Here is a 16,768-nt window from a genome sequence, read left to right on the forward strand (position 1 = left end):
GGTACCAATACCATGCTGTCTTGATGACTGTTGCTCTATAGTATTGTCTGAAGTCTGGGAGAGTTATTCCTCCAGCCTCTTTCTTTCTCTTCAGTAATGCTTTAGCAATTCTAGGTCTTTGATGGTTCCATATAAATTTTATTATGATTTGTTCTAGTTCTGTGAAATATGTCCTGGGTAATTGGATAGGGATTGCATTAAATCTGTAGATTGCCTTGGGCAGTGTGACCATTTTAACAATATTGATTCTTCCAATCCAAGAGCATGGAATATCTTTCCATTTTTTAAAGTCTTCTTTAATTTCCTTCATCAATGGTTTATAGTTTTCTGTATATAATTCTTTCGCCTCCTTGGTTAGATTTATTCCCAGATATTTTATTACTTTGGGTGCTATTTTAAAGGGGATTGTTTCTTTACTTTCTTTTTCTGTTGATTTATCGTTAGTGTAAAGAAAGGCAACTGATTTTTGAACATTAATTTTGTAACCTGCTACCTTGCTGAATTCTTCGATCAGCTCTAGTAGCTTTTGTGTGGACCTTTTAGGGTTTTCTATATATAGTAACATGTCATCAGCATATAATGACACTTTTACCTCTTCTTTTCCAATTTGGATCCCTTTTATTTCTTTCTCTTGCCTGATTGCTGTGGCTAGGACTTCCAGGACTATATTGAATAGGAGTGGTGATAGTGGGCATCCTTGTCTTGTCCCAGATTTTAGTGGGAAGCTTTTGAGTTTTTCACCGTTGAGAACTATGCTGGCTATAGGTTTGTCATATATAGCTTTTATTATGTGGAGATATGTTCCCTCTATACCCACTTTGGCGAGAGTTTTTATCATAAATGGGTGTTGAATTTTATCAAATGCTTTTTCTGCATCGATTGAGATGATCATGTGGTTTTTGTCCTTCCTCTTGTTGATGTGATGTATTACATTGATTGATTTGCATATATTGAACCAGCCTTGTGTCCCTGGGATGAACCCCACTTGGTCATGATGTATAATCTTTTTTATGTGTTGTTGGGTTCTATTTGCTAAAATTTTGGTGAGGATTTTGGCGTCTATGTTCATCAGTGATATTGGCCTATAATTCTCTTTTTTTGTAGTGTCTTTGCCTGGTTTTGGTATCAGGGTGATGGTGGCTTCGTAGAATGAGTTTGGGAGTATTCCCTCCTTTTCAATCGTCTGGAGGAGTTTGAGAAGGACTGGTATGAGTTCTTCTTTGTATGTTTGGTAGAATTCCCCGGTGAAGCCGTCCGGTCCTGGACTTTTATTTGTAGGGAGGTTTTTAATTGCTATTTCTATTTCCTTTCTAGTGATCGGATTGTTCAAGTGTTCAGTTTCTTCTTGATTCAGTTTTGGTGGACAGTATGTTTCCAGAAACTTGTCCATCTCCTCTAGGTTATCCAGTTTGGTTCCATATAGTTTTTCATAATATTCTCGTATGATATTCTGTATTTCTGTTTTGTTTGTTGTAATTTCTCCATTTTCCTTTCTTATTTTGCTAATTTGTACTCTCTCTTTTTTCTTCTTTGTGAGTTTGGCCAGAGGTTTGTCGATTTTATTTACTTTTTCAAAAAACCAGCTTTTGGTTTGGTTGATTTTTTCTATGGTCTTGTTAATCTCTATTGTATTTAATTCCTCTCTGATCTTTATTATTTCCTTCCTTCTGCTGCTTTTTGGGGCTTTTTGTTGTTCTTTTTCTAATTGATTCAGGTGGTGGGTTAACTTGTTTATTTGAGATTGTTCTTCTTTTTTGAGGAAGGCCTGTACTGCTATAAACTTCCCTCTTAGCACTGCCTTTGCTGTGTCCCAGAGGTTTTGAGTGGTTGTGCTTTCATTATCATTTGTCTCAAGGTATTTTTTAATTTCAGCTTTGATTTCCTCATTGATCCATTGTTTTTTCAATAACATATTGTTTAATCTCCATGCTTTTCTTTTTTTCTCCTTTGTTTCTCTGTTGTTGATTTCCAGTTTCTTGGCATTGTGTTCAGTAAAGATGCTTGAGATAATTTCTATCTTCTTAAATTTGTTGAGGTTTCTTTTGTGTCCAAGTACATGATCAATCCTGGAAAATGTTCCATGTGCACTTGAAAAGAATGTATATTCTATTTTTTGGGGGTGTAAAGCTCTGAAAATATCCACCAAATCTAGTTTTTCTATTGTAGTATTTAATTTCTCTGTTGCCTTGTTTATTTTCTGTCTGGAAGATCTGTCTAGTGATGTTAATGCAGTGTTAAAATCTCCAACTATGATTGTATTCCCATCAATATCCCCCTTTATCTCTGTTAGTAATTCTTGTATGTACTTAGGTGCTCCTATATTGGGTGCATATATATTAACGAGTGTATTATCTTCATCTTGTATCACTCCTTTAATCATTATAAAATGTCCTTCTTTATCTTTCTTTATGGCCTTTGTTTTAAAGTCTATTTTGTCTGAAATCAGTACTGCAACACCTGCTTTTTTGGCTTTTCCATTTGCATGGAATATCCTTTTCCATCCTTTCACCCTCAATCTGTATGTGTCCTTCTCCCTAAAGTGGGTCTCTTGTATGCAGCATATTGAAGGTTCTTGCTTTATTATCCACTCTGCCACCCTATGTCTTTTGACTGGAGCATTTAGTCCATTAACATTTACAGTAATTAATGATAGATGTGTGTTTATTGCCATTTTGAACTTATCTTTGCAGTTGAATTGGTATATCCTCTTTGTTCCTTTCTTCTTCCTTTTGTGGTTTGGTAATTTTCCTTTGTATTATCATGGATTTTATTTAATTTTTGTGACTCCCTTGTAAATTTTTGACTTGTGGTTACCCTTTTTTGTAAATCTATTAACCTATACCCGTTTTTATTAAACTGATAATAACATGATCTCAAACCCATCCTACTGTTAAAAAAATTTAAAAAAGAAAGAAAAAAAATTCTATATTTCCCTGCCTCCCTCTCCCACTCTCAGTGATTGTATGTCTTCTTTTATAATTTCGTGTTTTTCTTTATTTGTAATTCATGAGTTATCACCTTTCCAGTTGTACGTTTCTCATTTCTGTAGCATCCTGCTGCTTTTCTATTTAGAATAGCCCTTTCAATATTTCTTTTAGCATGGGTTTAGTGTTGCCAAACTCCTGCAGCTTTTTTTTGTCTGTGAAACTCTTTATTTCTCCTTCTATCCTAAAGGATAGCCTTGCTGGATAAAGTATCCTAGGCTGCATCTTTTTTTCATTCAGGACTTTGAATACATCTTGCCACTCCCTTCTGGCCTGTAGTGTTTGTGTAGAGAAATCAGCTGAGAGCCTTATGGGGGTTCCCTTGTAATTCACTCTTTGCTTTTCTCTTGCTGCCTTTAGAATCATTTCTTTATCCTTGACTCTGGCCATCTTGATTATGATATGTCTTGGTGTGGGTCTATTTGGGTTCTTCCTGTTGGGGACCCTCTGAGCTTCCTGTACTTGTATATCTGATTCCTTCTTTAAGTTTGGGAAGTTTTCAATCATGATTTCTTCAAAAACCTTTTCAATCCCCTTTGATCCTTCTTCCCCTTCTGGGACCCCTAATATGCGAAGATTGGGACGCTTTATATTATCCCATAGGTCCCTTATGCTATTATCATTATTTTTTATTTGCTTATCTTGTAGTTCTTCTGAATGGGTGCTTTCTGTTGCCCTGTCTTTTAGATCACTAATTCGTTCCTCTGTATTAACTAGTCGGCTTTGCACAGCTGTTAGATCATTCCTCATCTCTGTCAATGAGTTTTCCCATTCTGCTTGGCTCTTCTTTATAGCTTCAATTTCATTTTTGACATATTTTATCTCTCTAAGCACTATCTCTTTTAATTCCTTCAGCAATTTGATCACTCCTTTTTTGAAATCTTGATCTAGTAGGCTATCGATGTCTATTTCATTGATCTTTCTTTCAGGGGATTCCTCTTGTTCTTTTAATTGGGAAAGGTTTCTCTGCTTCTTCATCTTGCTCATACCTCTCTGGCACTGTGGTTTATGGAGTATCAGTTGTCTATTTTGGATCTTAAGGATTTTATCTATCTAGTGCCTATTTAGGAATAGAACTTAGGAGAAAAAAAAGAAAAAAGATAAAAAAGAAAAAAAATATGAGAGAGAGAGAAAGATTTTTAAAAGAAGGGAGAAAGAGGGTTTGAAAACAGTGTATAATGAATAATAGAAGAGCGGGTTGAAGCAGAGTATTAATCGGGTGGAGACGTCCTTTTAAAACCTTTAAGAAAAAAAAGGGGGTGGGGAGATGAATATATGTGTTTGAAGCCTGTGTCTAATCAATAACAGGACATCAAAACCCAAGAGAAATAGAAATGAATTAAGAAGTAAAAATTATGAGAGTAATTGAAAATAGAACAGGTAAAAACAGATTAAAAAAAAACAAAACAAAAACAAAAAACAAAACAAAACAAAAAAAACAAAAAAGGGGGTTGTCGGTGTTCTCCTGGAGTGTGTGTGCTTTTAATGTGATGTCCTTCTGTCTTCGTCCTGTTTTGGAAGCTCAGCTTGTTTTCATAGGCCCTCCGTTGGCGCCCTCTTCTGTGCTGCTCCCAGCACCTGTTGGCAAGCCGATCGCACATCCTCCTAACACGGGGTCAGATGCAGCTCTCCTCTGCTGCGGGCGGGCGGGTCACTGCCCCTCCGGATGTCGCAGTCAGATGTTGCAGACTGGCCAGGCAGGAGGGCGGGTCGTGCCCCCTCCCAGCACCACGGTCAGGGGTTGTGTTCCTGCCCGACAGGCGGGGGGGGGGGGGCCCGCTCTCCCCCTGCCTGCGCTGCCGGTAGCTCCGCTGCTTTGTGCGGCTGCGCGCTCTGCGCCGGCGCTCCGCCCTGGTTGGCGCTCCGCGGGTGGGCTCGGGGAAGACGGAGGGGCAGCCTGGTCCCTGCTCCGAGCCAAGACCCAGCTGCCTGTTTGTCTTTGTGGAGCAAGTTCTCTGGGGGACCAGAATGGAAGGATCCCACCTGCCCCGGGCTGCAGGCCCGTCTCAGTCTGGCCCCTGAGGCTGCCAAGCCCTTCAGTGCGGACACAGGTCTCGCCTCTGACCCCGCCTGGGTGCTAAGCGCCGGAGAATATGGCGGCTCTGCCTGGGCCCCGCCTCTCTTCCCCTGAAAAGTTTCCGAGGGTTTTCAGAGATGGGGGTATGCACCCTTCCCCCGAGAGCACATCAACCTTGCTGTTTTATGGAGGGCCCAGGTTGTTCTGCCCTGTGCACCCACAGCCCCTTGCAGTCCCCCGGAGCTGCCTCCGTGCAGCCGCCCCCGTCCTCCGCCCGGCTTGTGCAGCCTGGCTCTGCCCGCCGCTGCCGGCCCGCGTCTCAGGCTGGGTGTCGGGGGAACGCTCTGTGCCCATTTAACTTAGTTCTGTCAGACAAGGGCTGCTCTGTACAGATCCGAGCCTCGGAGGCTCCCCCTCCGTCCTGCTGGCCTCTCAGGTGGAGAGGGGAGCCCCAGCGAGCGAGCGCCAGTCCTCCTTTGCCGCTCCCTCCCCGCGGGACCCGTCCCACGCTGCTTTGCCTTTTGTTCTTTCTTTTTTCCTTTTCTCCTACCAGAGTTTTGGCGTCTTTATCTTTTGAAGAGGGTGATGATCTGTTGGAGTTCCGCAGGTGCTCTGGTTGGCTGAGTGGGTCTGTAGATGTGGGTCTTGGTGTATTTGTGGGAGAGGGTGACTTACAAGTGTCCTTCTACTCCGCCATCCTGCCTCCCTCGGTGAATGCTGTCTTTTTGAAAAATCATTAATAAGGAGTCAGCTATTTCCCTGTTGGCAAATTTTGGTCAAAGGTGACTTCAAATGTGAATGATTCCTTAGGTAAGGTCCTTTTCTCCCTAGACCATGCCTCTACCCTTAGGATGTTCCTAAGTGAAGGTGTGTCCATGAGGAGTCTTTGGTCTTAATTCTTTTCCTCTTCCTGTAACCACATCCTTTGTCAGTTTTGCAGTTGCCCCCCTAAAGGTAGATGCAAGTCCCTGCCCTTTGGTTTGTGGCTCAGCTGCATGACTTGTTTTAGCCCAAGGAAGTGTGGGCAGAAGTGGACCACTTCATATTGTGTTTTAAGTGTTACTGAACAAGCGCTCACTGCCCAGCATGTGTAGAAGCCAATCCTATGGGACTGGGTTTTGAGAAAAGAAAGAGCTTTATTGTGAGGTCGACTGGCAAGAAGACAGGAGGCATAGCTTAGAACTGTCTTCCCAGTCTGTGGTTTGGTCAAACTTTTATGAGTTAGAAGAGGAGGGTTGGTATGTGGAAGTGTTGGTGGGGCAAGTTTCTCTTGGAGAGCTTTGGAACTTAGCTATTTATGGTAGGGTCTGGTAAAGGAACTTCTGGACAGCGCTTCTGTATGGGTTCTGGCATTCAGCTTCTGGTCATGTCCTGGTTCTTTGATTCTGTAGGGAGGAGAAATTTTGGTTCTAGGTATTATTTGAGATCATGACTCATGGTTTTGTTCTGCTGTCTCTGAAAAACAACTCAGTATCTTATTAGAAACAGGATAGGGCCAGTTATGGCTGGTTCTGCGGTTACATGAGGACCCCTAGGTGATTTCGCTTGCCCTCTTATGCCTCCGCCATCATCATGAAAAGAACTCACCCTGGCTAGCCTGCTGGTCCGAGGAAGATGAGAGACATTGGAGACAGTGTGAAACAGACCTGAATCTGAACCATCTGCCTACAGCTGCCTATTTATGTGAGTCCTAGCCTAGCCAAACCAGGTCAAGATCAGGTGAAACCCCAGCCAACCCACAGATGTATGAGCAAAATAGATGCTTATTGCTTTGCCCTACTGAGATGTGTGGCTGTTGCTCAGATTGCAGTAGCTGACTGATAAAACCCGGTATGTGGTGGGAAATTTCCCTGTTATTGTTGACTAGATATGGGCCCCAAACCCAGAGTAGAGAATGGCGGGTGAGCTGCTCTGGACCATGCGGAACTCCCTGTGCCCTAAACTACTTGAGTCAGATTGAAACAGTCTGTCACTGCTGCCAGTCGCTCCTTAGTCCTCACCTTGTTCCATGTCCAAATCTGAGCTATCAGTCTCTCTGCACCAGGGTTGCCTGTGGAAAATAAACAGAAGAGACCAGGAGGTGGTCAGACACGTTCTGATGTAGCAAGTTCCACCTAGCAGAGCCCCTTGCTGCTCAAGGCACATGAAGGAAAGAGAGAAAAGCAGGCCAGCTGGATCTGCTCTGCGAGACTGGGCTCTGATTTGGTTTTGCTTTCCCGGCTGCTTGGGTAGAAGAGAGAAAGGAGAGAAAAAAACAACACCCATCTTAGTGAAGTGACTCCCTCTTTAGAAGGTGAGGTCCCATCAGGGCCTTAGAGTGCGGCCCATCCATAGCAATGCCCTCTTCCCTGCAGGTGAGGTGGAGTCAGGGAGGAGAAGGGAAAGGTGAGGATTTTGTAGGTTTACTCTCCTTCCTCATCACTCTTTCCCCATAACACGCTTTATGTCTTTATTTTGTACTGTACTTGTCTTTATCTGAAATTGTGTATTTATTAGTTTATTTGCTTGAAACCGTCTCCCGTCACTATAAGTGAGCTCCATGAGGGGAGCAACCTGTTTGTTTCTTCACAGCTGTACACCCATTGCCTCAAATAGTAGTTGGCACAAGGTGGATGATCAGTAAATGCCTGCTTGCTGAATGAATGAATTTATGCAATGCCCCATGCTGCAGCATGTCAGCCTTGTCACTGTTTACTCCTTGCTCCTTTACCTTCTTCTAGCATATCCTTGCCCGTGGTTGCAGGAACTAGATGATATTAACCAGGAGGCCCATTCTTTGACTCAGAAACTGCTCCACTCCTAAACACATCTAGGGTCTGGAACCTGCTCTCCAGCTGCACCCCTGGGCTCTATCTTGTTCAGTTTCAGAGCTGGACCACTTCATACTGGTAATCTGATTTGGACCCAGCTTTCTTCTGGCCCTAATCCAGGTTCAGCTGTCTAGAGAGCTAACCCAGAGCACAGCATCTCTGCTCTCAGCCAGGTCCAAGACATGGCCCTCCAGACAGAGAAATGTCCTCTGCCCACCTTGTTTGTCTGGTGGTGATATTGACAATCTGCTTCCTTGTAGCAGAACCATGGATAGACCAATTGCAGAGACCCATCAGCCCATGTGATAACAATTCTTATAGTTTAGCCTCTTCAAAGTCTTTGCGAACTTATTTTTATTGTTTTTAGCTCATTCTGTTCCCATTTGCTCCTGTAGTGATTCATGCAAATGCAGCAACTTCTATGCAAATGAACTCTGCTAATACTGTTTGCAAAGATGTCTCTGTGAAATGCCTGGAATGCTTTGTCTCACTGCTCTGGGAAGAACTGCTTGGCTCCAGGGTGCAAAACAAAACCACAGAATTTCCAGGTGGAGTGTTGGCTGAACTCCATGGCTGCTGCTTGTGTTCAAGCAACATTCCTCACCCTCAGCTGCTGAGGGAGGCTGGGGACCCATCCCTTGCTATTTGACTCTTCCAAGTTCATAAAGGTTTGAGTTGCACTTTGCAATTGCTATCTTTAACTCACTATTCGCAGCCTCTGGTTTCCTTTTGATTTATGGCTGGAGCCTTTGAGTTCAGAGGCTTATTCAGAGATAACCTTATACTTGCCCATTCCGACAACTTATATCTGGCCAGAGCCACTGGTACATCCCTACATGGGCACTTAAGCAGAAGCTCATGAGTTTCGTTTTGTTTTAATTGAAGTGTAGTTGATTTGCAATGTTAGTTTCAAGTGTAGAGTGAAGCAATTCAGTTATACATATTCATATATATACTCTTTTTCAGATTTTTTCCATTATAGGTTAAATGGAAATGAGAGGAGGGTGATTGAATGCTGGTCTTTATTTACAGCTCTGTTTTATCATCCAGAAATCCTACAGTCCAATGTTTCTGATTTTCCCAGCTGGAGAAAATTCCAGTGTAACGTCTTGGTCCAATGGCCAGATGTCAGTGGCTTCCGCTAAAGTGAGTAAAGGAAGCTCCCCCTCACCTCCCTCTCAGCATTTCATTGTAACCCAGCAGAGCTCTGTCTCCACAGTGGAAAGACATCTCTCCCGACTTGGATTTAAGAATGGATTGGATTGAAATGTGGCTGCATCGACTCCTAGCTGATGAGATCTTGGGAGAACCTTGATGACTCCAAACATCATTTCCCTCGTTCTCAAAGTGGAGAGAATTATAGCTACCCATGCACGTAGCTGGGCTGATGGTTGAATCAGGAGCAGGTGATGAATGTGAAAGATCCAAGTATAATACAGAGCCTGAAAAGCATTCAACCCTCAACCTATGATTATTTCTTACCGCAGCAGATCAGGTGCCCCTTTTCATTTCAGGGGGATGTCTTAACGTTTGTCTCGTATTTCTTAACACATGAGAAATTCCTTGATTTTTAAAAAAAATCCTCTTTCAGCTTCAGCGTGAGCTGTCTCTACCCCATCTCCGCTCTCACCAGCAGTGCATTTTCTGTTGTATTGTCACTTTCAAGGATGCTCTCCGGTTCCTGACCACGTATCTCCACCCAGCTGAGCACCCAGAGCGAATGTCTGAGTGAGGGGGGATGAGGTTTGGGGCATGGTTTTTCTGAGTCCTGTGAGGGTGCTTGTTTTATTTTATGCATTTCCTTGTGCCCTTCTACCTTCTGTAGGAAACTTGTCCTTCATGAGGACTTTGACTTGGGACTTGGACTTCATACTTGATCTGAGGACATCTCAGATTTTGGGAGGGAGAACTAGCAGTAACAAAGAGGAAAACCACACAAAAGGGCTAAGATTAATTTTTACCTGTAACTTTTTATTACTGACAGCTTATTTTCAATAATTTGCAATATGAAAAGAAAATGGTCCTTGACGCATTCACGGTTTTCAGTAGTGACGCACATGATCACTTCCTGGGTGTGTGATCTGATGTGTTCTTTTTTGAAAGCAGGGATGAGAGGAGACATTTCAAACTGTCCCTCCAGTTTGGCTATGATTCAGAAAGAGCTCCTCTGGTTAGCGATCTGTCACACTCTTGTCAGCTTCATATTTTGGTTGTATTCACATTAAGTGTTAGCTCAAAAAAATAATTAGTTACATCTTATTTCAATCACAATGATTCCAGACCTGCTGATGTGATTCTTTGCCATCAGGTGGACCAGTCATGTTCATCCCTGGTTGCCTGTTAAAAAGTCACCTGTGCAGCTTTGAAAGAGCACAGAGGTCGGGGTTCCACTCCCTAGGACTTTTATCCATTCCATCTATGGTGGGGCCTGGGAATCTGAATGCACAGTGGATTTTGATGTGTAGCCAAGATTAGGAACCAAGGGTTTGGGCAAGGGAGGTGTGAGGTGGGTGAGCTGCTACTGCATTACCATTTTATTGCTATTCGCCATGGAACAATTTCTATTTAACCAGACAGTAAGGCAAGCTACACGTAAGGCAGCATTTAGCCAGTGGCTGATGTTGGGTATCTAGAACATAGGGGACAAGAGACAGCTGGTTCAGGAACCTGTTTAGTTTTATCTTGGGAAAGTCACTTTCCTTCTCTGGGCCTCAGCTTTATAATCTGTTAAGTGGGAGGGTGAAATGAAATCTTCTCCGTGGGTCTTTCAGTGTTGACAGTCACCATCGCTGGGTCTCTACTGGGAGGACACTTCACTATTTGGTGGGGGAAGCCCAGTCCTCCCCTGCCACCCTAAATTTAGAGAAATAGTCATTGGTAGGAGGAAGGAGAGGGAGTATCTGAGGACACAGAGGAGTCTGGCTGCAGAGTTAGCCCTGGGGTTAACCCCAGGATGGACATGAGACTCTCATATAGGGGCCTTTTGTCTTTTGATGAGCCTCAGATGTCATCCTAGGCACTTGATTCTTATAGGATGCGAGCACTTGGAATTCCAGGTGTGGGCAGAGTGGACAGCTGGCTTTGGGAGAAGAGGATCTCCTCTCCTGAGGTGAGATGACCAAGCTCATTGGCCAGTAGAGGACATAGAGTCCAGAGACCTGAGAACTAAAGTTTATATTTTGTAAACTTTGATACTGTGATAAACCTGAATTACAACTACTCCTATTAGTAAATCCCTGCACTGTTGACTGGTTCAAGTTCCATCCCTGTTTGGCCTCTGATTGGCTGTGTGATCTCAGAGGAGCCAAGCTCCCTCTCTGACACATGGTTGTTTCCCTTTGTAAAGTGAGAGGGTGGAGCTGCCTGATCATCTAAAGGCCCCTCCTGCCTCCATCCAGTAAGTGTGATCAAAACATTGAAATTAACGGTTGAACAATCAGAAATCTGAGGCTCACCTTTCAAAAGGAAGAAGGGTGGCTAGAAAATGGCATAATTAAGAGAGGGAAAGAAAGCTCTCACGAGGTTGCTGTTTCACAAAAAGTCAGCACGTCTGTGATATTCTGAGCAGCATATTATGATGACAGGGAAGCAGAATGGATGTGCTGAAAGAGGAGCAGCAAGTGGTAAGTGGAGATGTTTGAAATAGAAAATTCTATTTTAAAAGAGGGCTAATAAAGCTGGAGAAGGCGGCCCACACTGAGACAGTGAGCCAGCATCCTGCCGCCGCGACTCCCAGTCCTGCTGCCTGTTCCTCTCTGCATCTCCAGCAGTCTGGGATACCACTGACCCTCGGCCAATGTTTGATGGAGGACTGAATACATGAACAAATGAATAAATGAAGGCCTGGAGATTGTCCTACTAAGTGAAGTAAGCCAGAAAGAGAAAGAAAAATACCATATGACATCACTTATATGTGGAATCTAAAAAAAAAAAAAATGACATGAACTAATTTACAAAACAGAAACAGACTCACAGACATAGAAACCAAACTTTTGGTTACCAGGGTAGGAAGGAGGGGTGGAGGGATTAATTGGGACTTTGAGATTTGCAGATACTAACTACTATATACGAAATGCATGAATAGCCAGGTCCTACTGTATAGCACAGACGACTGTGTTCAATACCTTGTAATGGCCTATAATGAAACAGAATATGAAAAGGATATATATATTTATATATATATATATATTGAGAAAAGGAACTTTTTATGTATATGTAACTATATATATATATAAAAAACTGAATCACTTTGCTGTACACCAGAAATTAACACAACATTGTAAACCGACTGTACTTCAATTAAAAAAAATAAAGTATTTGGGTGGATGTGCATAGGTTATATGCAAACATTATACCATTTTATATAAGGGACTTGAACAACTTTGAATTTTGTTAACTGTGAGGGTTTGGGAATCAGCCTCCCTTGGATACCAAGGGATGACTGTCACTTTTTCTATGTGTATTATACAACCTTTTAATTAAGAAGTGAGCGGTGAAAAAAAAAATAAATGAAGGCCAGTGTCTGGGTATCCTAACGACCGTAAGAACCAAGCATCGATGTGCATATACCACGTTCCAGTCATGTTTCTAACCGCTTGACTTGTATTAACTCCTCCAGTCCCCATAGGGGGCACTCACTGTGTATTTGTTGAATGAGCTCAAAACACGCATGAGGCAATCAGGTCCTGGTGGAGCAGCTGGATGTGCCACAGTCCCCAGAGTAACTGAAACTTTCCGGTGCGTTCCAGACTTCTGCATAGAGTTCCCGCTCCCCCTTCAAAACTGATGGTGCTTCCTTGGCTTACAAAGCCCTCTCAGAGCTGGGTCCTCAGGCGCTGTGTCTGGCCTGGTGCGGTGTGGTTTCTGGGCCCTGTCTCCTCCCCACCAGGAAGACATGGAAGCTGCTGCTTCATCGTGACCCTGAAGGAGCAAAGCTGTATTTTCCCTGCCGCCCCGGGGGTTCTCGCTCCCTGTGAGCTTCCTCCTGTGAGCTCTACACAACGTACTGTAAAACGGAAATGGTAATTAGAAGGAACGCTTGAGCAGGAGAACTTGCGTGGAAAAAGACTTTAGTTAAATGAAGCAGTAAAGATTGCTTTAAGTGTTGGACTCACATGCTCATCTAGCTGCCTCCTTCTCAAGGGAGGAGATGGGAAGATACCCAGGGTGTGTTGTGTGTCTGTGGACACCACCTCCCTAGGACCAGGGGGCCAATGACACTGACAGCGCTGAATCTGTCGCCCTTCACACCTCAACAACCTGGGGCAAAAGGCCCAGCCCCACTGGTTGCAATTTAATGCCTTCAGGGCCTCCATTTGTACGCAAAACAATTGCACAGGAGAAGATTGGGGAACACAGGATGGCAGGCCTTGCAAGGAAATCCCAGTTCCTCCCTCCTACATGCTTACTCGTAGCTTTTATTTTCATCCAAAGCTGTGTTTTTCCTTGTTTATTTACTGCCTTATCCCCAGTTGGACTGGGAAGTCCATGGGGGTAAGGACTTTGTCAGTCTGGTTACCTCTGTACCAGTGCCACACACAGAACTCAGCACATAATAGGCCTTCTAGAATATTCCACGAAGAAAGACTCTTTTTTTAAGTTGCCCTAGCTTTTATTTTTAAAAACTAAAAAAAATTTTTATTGAAGTATAGTTGATTTATAATGTTGTGTTAGTTTCAAGTATAAAGCAAAGTGATTCAGTTATACATATATATATTTTTTCTGATTCTTTTCCATTATAGGTGATTACAATATATTCAGTATAGTTCCCTGTGCTATACAGTAAATCCTTCTTGTTTATCCATTTCATATATAGTGGCGTGTATCTGTTCATCCCATACTCCTAACTTATCCTTCCCCTACCCTCTTTCCCCTTTGGTAACTGTGAGTTAGTATTCTATGTCTGTGAGTCTGTTTTGTTTTGTAAATAAGTTCCTTTGTATTATTTTTTAGATTCCACATGTAAGTGGTATATTTGTCTGTCTCTGACTTATTTCATTCAGTATGATAATCTCTAGGTCCATCCATGTTGTTGCAAATGGCATTATGTCATTCTTTTTTTATGACTGAGTAATAGTCTGTTGTATATATATATACACCATATCTTCTTTATCCAGTCATCTGTTGATGGAAATTTAGGTTGCTTCCATGTCTTGGATACTGTAAATAGTGCTGCTATGAACACTGAAGTGCATGTATCTTTTCCAGCTAGAGTAGAAAGACTCTTTGCTCATTGCAGAATCCAGACATTGCCTGCATGCTTCTAGAACACAAGCTCGGAGGGTGGGGAGGGATGTCATCTCTTCGTTGCTGTGTCTTCAGTATCTAGCATTCTAGTGGACGCTCTAGAATGGGGCTCAGGAAACTTTTTCTGTAAAGAAGCAGATGGTAGACAGTTCCAGCATTGTGGGCCATGCAGTCTCAGTCACAACTACTCAACTTTGCTCCTCTAGGGTAAAAACAGACCATTTGTAAACCAACAAATGGACATGGCTCTGTTCCAATAAAACTTTATTTACAGGAACAAGCAGCAGGCCAGATTTGAAGTAGTTTGCTGACTCCTGCAAATATAAACTCCACAATGGCAGGGATTTTAAAAAAAATCCATGGGTCTGTACCCAGCATCTAGAATAGTGCCTCTCACTTGGTAAGTATGCACTAAATATGTGCATGAATGAATATGAATGGAATGAATGAGGGGCTGGAAGTGGTTGTGGTCATTAGTTCCCTGTGAGTCAGGGAGGAAGCAGATACTGGAAGCCTCCTTTTCTCTGAGCTGGTTGGACCACACCTGGAATATCATTCCCAAAGATGGGAGTCCAGGGCATGGAAAGAGGACAGGGCCCGGGATGGAGCAGGGATAAGCGACCTTGTCACATGGAAAATGGTGGAAGGAACTGGACTGAGCCCAGGGAAGAGAAGAGGAAGGTTGGGGACATCATTTATATGTTGAAGGACTTTCATACAGGAGAACAATTAGGTCTTTCTAACAGACAGGGGTATATGTCTAGTGTTGATAGTAGCCAGACCTGGCTGTTATGAGCAGCCTGGCAAGAGAGTGAGCTCTCAACCTACTGGAAGCATTTGAGTAGACATGGGGACGCTATGGAAGGGATTCAAACATTGGATGGGGGCAGAACTCTGAGATGTTGGGTCCCTTCTGGCCTCTAGAACCATCCTCACATCAATGTCTGCCACACTGTTCCCCAGGAACAGATGGTGATTGCCCTTCAGACAAAACCAGACTTTCAGCCTGGTTCAGAAGACCCCTCAGGATTGCCCAGCCCAGCCCTCCTGCCTCAGTTCCCCTGTTCACACCTGTGACTCCGTACTACTTTGTATTCCCCACACTCACCATCTGCCTTTATACGTATGTCCTATGTTAGTTTAGGTTCCCCCAGAAGAAGAGCCTGAGGCAAAGACTCAGATGCAAGTAGTTTATTTGAGAATTGATCCTGTGAAGCCAGTTGAAGGTGTGTTATCAAATCTGTGGTGACTGGAGTTTAATCCATTGGGGAGCTTCTAGGAGCCAGTGTCAAATGCATCTCAGCGTTATCCCCTGAAGGGTGAGAGAACTGGGGTGTTTACACACCAACCCCCATCGAATGTTGGTTGAGGGCTGCTTTGGGAAGTGCAGTGGGGGAGTAGGGTGAGGAGGTGATAATTTCCCAGCACCTCTTGGCCTGCCACTTAGATGCGTGAAAGTGAGCTTGGGCAGAGGGAGAAAGCCCCCAGGCAGAGACCCCCTGGTGCCGGCAGTTAGAAGTCCAGCACTGACACGACTTAGGGTGAAGGGCCGTGAGTAGGGCACCCAGCATCGTGGGCTGAAGCTTCCTTCTGCTTAGGACTCCCAACCATCGCTCTGATTTTGATTTCACTTCGTGGTCACATGGGCTGCTGTCTGGGAATAAAAAAAAAAAGCTCCTGGTACTGAAGGATGTGTTGAGTGAAGCATTGATTGACTCCAGCTCAGGATCAGATGAAACTTTGGTTGGGTACGCATGGGTGTAGTCCTAGATGCTGGTCCTGGGAAAAGGATGGAGGTCACTTATTTAGGCCAAGACAGGTTGTGTGTGCAGTGATGGACGTTGATAACATGAGGCAGTCTGAGTGTGCATTCGCTGTCCACCTGGCCAGCCTCCCTCTCTGACTGTTGAACCACTTAGTCCCATTTATTGCTACTGTGAAATGTCTTATACCTGCTCTGGGACCATCAGTGAGGACCCTTAGGGAGAGTTGGTTTACAACCCCCTTCAGACACTATGATTCTGGCTGCTGACCCTCATGGAACCAGATCATTTTGGCAGATTGAACTCCAAGATTTAATCTTCCACCGTCCTCTGCACTGGCTCCCAGAATGCCTTGTGGCTGAGTGGCAGAATAAAGAGGTTAAAAAGAAGTTCCCCCCTTTCTGTGTGCATCCTTCATTCCTTTATGCATGCTAGAAATATTCACCCCTGTGAAACAAATGTGAGCAAAATGGGCATCAGCCCTGTCCTTACACAGTTCACAGATCAGTGGGGAAGAAGGACTTTACTCAAATAACCATGCACACATGTAATTACAAACTCTGTACTCACTTGGTATGGGGAATCTATAAACTGCTTGCTTCTTAATATTTTGGAAAGACTTCTTAGGCCTTTGCAAATTCTTCTGTGTAAATTTCAGGGTAAAAAGCAGTGTATGGTAGAGAGCAAAGGAGCTGGGTGAGTATGCTGATCTTCTGGTGGCCTGGCAATTATACCTAGTACATTATTGATAAGCAAACACTCATCCCTCCCTCCCAGTTATGAACTGCAGCTTGGGCTGAGTGCTGTTAAACTTGAACCGTGAGGCCTGAATAGGATAGTTTGTCCTCTTGTTTATGAAAGGTTTTAGGAAATAGAGACCTATTACCAAGGGCATGTGATTATTTCTGAAATCAAGAGAGCCCAGCAGATCTTAGGAGGATGCTGGCT

The 16,768-nt window shown here is 43.6% G+C and overlaps 2 long non-coding RNA genes across 8 annotated transcripts in view; both read left to right on the top strand.

The window, feature by feature from the left end:
* Positions 1 to 16,768, top strand: part of LOC116284338 (uncharacterized) — a 316,577-nt gene that overhangs the window by 199,474 nt on the left and 100,335 nt on the right. The window lies entirely within an intron of this gene.
* LOC140687435 (uncharacterized) lies at positions 537 to 9,263 on the top strand. Its single transcript, XR_012061754.1, has 3 exons — positions 537 to 5,035; positions 8,844 to 8,957; positions 9,031 to 9,263. It is a non-coding gene; the product is annotated as an uncharacterized lncRNA (long non-coding RNA).

This window comes from Vicugna pacos, chromosome 19, assembly GCF_048564905.1.
Source record: "Vicugna pacos chromosome 19, VicPac4, whole genome shotgun sequence".
Taxonomy (NCBI): domain Eukaryota; kingdom Metazoa; phylum Chordata; class Mammalia; order Artiodactyla; family Camelidae; genus Vicugna; species Vicugna pacos.